Source organism: Electrophorus electricus, chromosome 18 (assembly GCF_041902795.1).
Source record: "Electrophorus electricus isolate QZ-2024a chromosome 18, ASM4190279v1, whole genome shotgun sequence".
Classification (NCBI taxonomy): domain Eukaryota; kingdom Metazoa; phylum Chordata; class Actinopteri; order Gymnotiformes; family Gymnotidae; genus Electrophorus; species Electrophorus electricus.
In genome coordinates this window covers 5,099,981-5,105,457 of record NC_137514.1, presented here as the reverse complement: position 1 = coordinate 5,105,457, position 5,477 = coordinate 5,099,981, and the positions used below count along the sequence as shown (strand labels likewise).

General features: G+C 41.1%; 1 long non-coding RNA gene across 1 annotated transcript; it reads left to right on the top strand.

Moving 5' to 3' along the window:
* The first annotated feature begins 1,479 nt into the window (after positions 1-1,479).
* Positions 1,480-5,477, top strand: LOC145652082 (uncharacterized). The gene is made up of 3 exons (XR_014118284.1): positions 1,480-2,315; positions 4,501-4,583; positions 4,766-5,477. It is a non-coding gene; the product is annotated as an uncharacterized LOC145652082 (long non-coding RNA).

Here is a 5,477-nt window from a genome sequence, read left to right as displayed (position 1 = left end):
TTGTGCTCTCTGAAAAGGAGCACCTAGTCCGGGCCATCTACTGTGTCATGTGTGCTTCTGATCTTGTGATCTTTAGGGAAACATGCCTGTCTCTGCATCTGTGTGTGTTTGTGTGTGTGTGTGTGTGTGTGTGAGAGAGAGAGAGAGAGAGAGAGAGAGAGAGAGAGAGAGAGAGAGCATAGTAGCTTGGAGACTTGTGGTTCTTTAGAAGCTGTACGAGGGAGTGAACCTTGGGGTCTCGTGTGTGTGTGTGTGTGTGTGTGTGTGTGTGTGTGTGTGTGTGTGTGTGCTCTTCAGGGAGTGTGAGTGTGTCCAACTGCATTGTCTGTTTTGTGTGAGGAAGAGGCAGGGCAGGAAAACGGAGACATGTGTGACCCCCTGAGACACTGTGTGTAGACACATACAGGCACGCACACAGTCTCCGACCCTCTGAGACCCTTCAAATTGTGCAAATACTCCCACATGGTCAAAGACCCCCATAATTTCAACAAACAACTAAAAATGTACCATTCACAATACATCAAAGGTGGCTTTAACAAACTCCAAACATGTTAGCATGTTATATGACACGTAGCATATATATATATATATATATATATATATATATATATATATATATATATATATATATATATATATATATATATATATATAACGGATCCGGGGACTCATTGTAAATACTAAGGATTCAGATGGGTTATGATTAACTTAACAGTCGTGTGCACTCCCGACTTTACGAGCCACGGTGCCCCTGGCCTCGATAATTAAGCTTAGTTTACGTTTGTTTGCTGGAAAGAAAATATTTTAAATAGATATCGCAGTAAACTGGTCAGTGTACTGGTCTTTTTCTTTGTCTATCACGATAACTGCAGTGTAAAACGTAACATCCAACAACGTAGTTGCGTTTTTATGAAAAAAACCAACAACAAACAAAACAAAACCACAAACGTGCTCGTTAACAATTCGCTAGGAAAAACGAGATGAGTGTGCGCGCATGTGCTGAAACGTGGACTGTGGGGGCTCGCTTCCTCCACCACAGGACAAATCTGCATAGGCATGAGAAAATAACATGACCGGGTTCATGCTCCTCAGGAATCAAACAACAAGGCATTCATACGAGTCAAACAATGCGGCATGTAAAGTCACCAGTAAGGACTTAAGTGTATCGCACGAGGAATGGAAAGCCGATTTACAGCACCATGCAAGTGGCACGCAGCACGTAGCAAACAGCAGAAAAAGACGGGAAAGTAGGAGAAATCCCGCACTAATCCCAGCTGCCAATTACTTATGCTCTTGATGGCGCTTACATATACTTCCGTATGTAAAGGACACCCAAATTACGATAGGCACATTCCAAATCATTAAAAATAATTAATGAAAATGGATGAAACTTTTTTTTTTTCTAACGCTAAACTCTATGGTCCCTGGTCTTGTGTTATTCGGTTTGTCTTTAAACATGGAGGAACGCATTATATTGAAATGACTCCTACACAAAACCACACACCTGACGAGAGAGAGAGAGAGAGAGAGAGAGAGAGAGAGAGAGAGAGAGAGAGAGAGAGAGAGAGAGAGAGAGAGAGAGAGAGAGAGAGAGAGATGGTACGTGCATAACGTAACGTATCCTCTATCAACATGCGCAACTAATCTGTCAGCACATGCACACGTGTGTTTGCGCGTACGCTCACACTGCTTTAGCCCATAACACAATAGCCTGTGGGTAACGGCACAAGACAGGTTTGCGAGGTGGAGGGGGGGTGAAGGTGTGGAACGGGTACCAGTAGCAGTACGAGGTCCACAAAGAATGTCCTCGGAGTCTCTCTGTGTCACTTAAGCAAAAAGCTTAATGGAGCTGGATGAACGCTCCCTTTTCATCAAAGTAAACTTTGTGAAAATCAATATTTGTGTCCCAAAACCTTTGGCCACGACTGTGTGTATATATACAGGTATATATACCTGTATATATACCCTTGCGCACTTCACACAACACACATGCACTTCCAGAGTCTCAATCACCCATTTGTTACTTACTCCTTTCACCTGCGCTTATGTAACCTACAGAGGTGCCCGAGTCTAGTGCTTCGCGCTGATGGTCCCTAACCTTCCATTACAGAATAGTGCTTCGCGTTGATGGTCCTTAACCTTCCATCACAGACTAGTACTTCGCATTGATAGTCCCTAACCCTCTGATATGGACTAGTGCTTTGCATTGATGGCCCCTAACCTTCCGATATGGATTAGTGCTTTGTGATGATGGTCTGTAACCCTCTGACATGGACTGCTGCTTTGTGTTGATGGTCCCTAACCTTCCGTTACAGGTTAGTGCTTTGCGTTGATGCTCCCTAAGCTTCCGTTATAGACTAGTGCTTTGCCTTGATGGTCCCTAAGCCTTCGATACGGACTGTGGAAAGCCTGCTCTTGCGCAGCTCACTACTAGTGCTCCTGCTGGTTGTTTATGGTCTGTTCCCTTTGTTTCTGCTCAAAGCTGCTTTGTTTTCTTCATGTGTTTATTTAATAAACATCCTGAGTGCAGTCACTTGTGCCTCACTGCTAAGATGTCACGTCTGTACATAGCCACATTCCTGTTACTGCTCCTTCATGTATGTAAATAGAAATCTTTCCATACCATTAATGTGTAAGCAATAATAAAACATTTTCTTCCAATTTAAAGCATTATTTTACAATACTAGCTTTTGTCCATTATTGATAATGGCTAATAATAGTCATCATAACCTAAAAAGATATGTGGGCTATGTGGTGCTACATTGTCCATGGCAAAGTTGTATATGATCCTGACTTTGTGTTATTATGAAACATAATTGTGGCTCCTTTCTTACACAGTAGCATTTTTCATATATGCTGCCTTTCATGGACTTATAACTTTGGCCACAGATCCTATACTAAATAAGCATGTTTCTATGATGAAATAGCATGTACGTAAAGGATCTATTATAATTTTGTTAGAAAACGTACATGCTACCACACATTTATTTTTAAGTACTGCAGGCGTGTGTCATTTGCTAGTCCAGGCTTGTAAAGTGCATTTGCATACAGCTAGGAACAGGTAACGATGACATCTAGATCACTTTGAAACTCTGAAATGCTGTATTTTATCATTTTGTTCATACATATGGCTTTAGGACTACTATGAAGAAATTCTCATTAGGTTCACTGGATCTGCCTCACGGAACAGCCATCCATTCTATTTTAGAGATTATGTCAACCAAATAATTAGTAATTGTCATACAAAATATTTAAACATACACAGAGCAGCTGACATTGTCTTCTTATTTTCAACTTCTAATTAGTAGTAACTTGATTTCAGCTACTCAAAATCATCATACAGAAAACTTGTGGAAACTGGCCTGTAACCTACAAAATAAAGCTTACATATAATAATACCACTGTACGTTTACCACTACAAAAAAAAAAAAAATGAAGTAGCTAAAAGTGACCATTTTCTTCTCTGTCAGCCCTGTATAACTACCCTTACATAGGCTATATTAAAAGAGAACATCATCACAACTGAAATTTGGGGCAGAAACCGGTGAAATAGACTATTCATGTTTAAATATTAAATTGGATTTAGGCCATAAAATTCTGCAGTTTTATGAACTCATCTATTGACTCATCTAAGTCATCTTTTTTGGAACATCAGCTGTTGTTCCTTTGCTAATGCTGGTCTGTTTCTTTTTGCAGTAAATTAACAATCTACATAAATATTCATTTCAAGTTCCAAAAGAATGCAATACTCTATGGCTTTGTTTGAAATAGACTACTACATACTACTTGCGTACTGATTGGCCCCAAGTCAGTATTCCGTATGCTGTATGTGACCAAAATAAATGTTTCCAGTAAGTCAAAATACCCAGATGAAGCTTTCCAGTACATGACCACAGCTATTCTCGTGTTGTACTGCATCCCATCATACAACAGTGGAAAAGATATTTCACAATTGGGCAGAATCTTCATACATGACCTCGTAGCATGATTTACATTTGTCGCAGACTATTACAGGGACTGATATGCAGTACACAGTATAGAATTAGTGCAGTATACAGTATGAAGAAGGCTATTTCGAATATAGCCACACACATCACACCTGCTCTGCTCCCAATCACCTGATTGCTAACCAGGGGCACCTGTACCTAGTTTGCCCTCTGTTTCTCCCCTTATTTCAAGCCCACAAGTACACTTGCCTACTGTGCTCTACAAGACACCCGAGAACTGCTGCCACTCTGTGGCATCTCAGCACCCCAAAGCTTTACCACCAGCCATTACCTGTTGCTGTTATGTTTAGTCAGCTTGCTGCTGATCTCTTTCTTTTTTGTTCCTTTATTCTGTGATGGAGAATGAAGACACTCTTTTCCATATCTCACTCTCTCCCTGCCGACATCAAACTCTACAGTTTTTATTGTGTCTACTTTGAATCTTATTATCAGTGCTCGACTGATGATGATTTAACTACTACTACCACTTTCTTTTCCACCCTCTGACATGCAGGTCTCCAGACATATCTCAGCATACTTGAGTGACATTTCGTCATGGATGACTGCCCAGTAAAACGGAGCTTCTGTTCATCCCAGGTACTCCCAACCCTTACCATGACCTCACAGTTTCCTTCAAGAACTCCCTGCTATCACCATTCGAAGCTGCCCGTAGCCTGGGTATAACCTTGGACAGCCAGTTGTCGTTCTCAACTCATGTTTCTAATCTAACCCGGTCTTGCAGATTTCTCCTTTGTAATATTCGGCCCTTTCTCTCACAGGAAGCTGCCCAGGTGCTTGTGCAGTCTCTTGTGATTTCAAAGCTAGACTACTCCAACTCGTTACTTGCTGGTTTTCCTCTAAGAGCCATCAGACCTCTACAAGCAGCACAACTGGTCTTTAATCTTCCCAAGTTCACGCGTTACTCTGCCGCAGTGCTCCATTCATTGGCTTTCAGTAGCTGCACGGATCAGATTTAAAACCTAGATGCTTTCCTACAAAGTCAAAAATGGACCAGCCCCTTCATACATGAGGTCAATGGTCAAAGCCTGATCCGTACCTCGAGTACATCGAACCTCAAGTACAGCTAGGCTTGAAATAGCATGCTTCAAGTCTCATGGAAGACAAACATCAAGACTATTCTCTGTCCTGGCTCCCAGATGGTGGAATGAACTTCCACTTGTTGTCCAGACAGCAGAGTCCCTTGCAGTCTTCAAACGCAGACTGAAGACCCAACTATTTGTGGAATATTTAAATGACAACTGACCCTGCTCTTATATTGACTAACTAAATTAATACTTATTATAGGGTATTGTTTATTACAGTAATGTGCTCTAACACACTCTAATACTTATTGTTTATTGCACTGATTGTTGTCTGAGAGAGAGGTTATGTATTTTGTACTTCTAGGCATCAGCACTGATCCCTGTATTTCTACAGTATTCTAGTTCAATGGTATATTGGACTCTAACCTACTGTACTGGCTAGGATGTA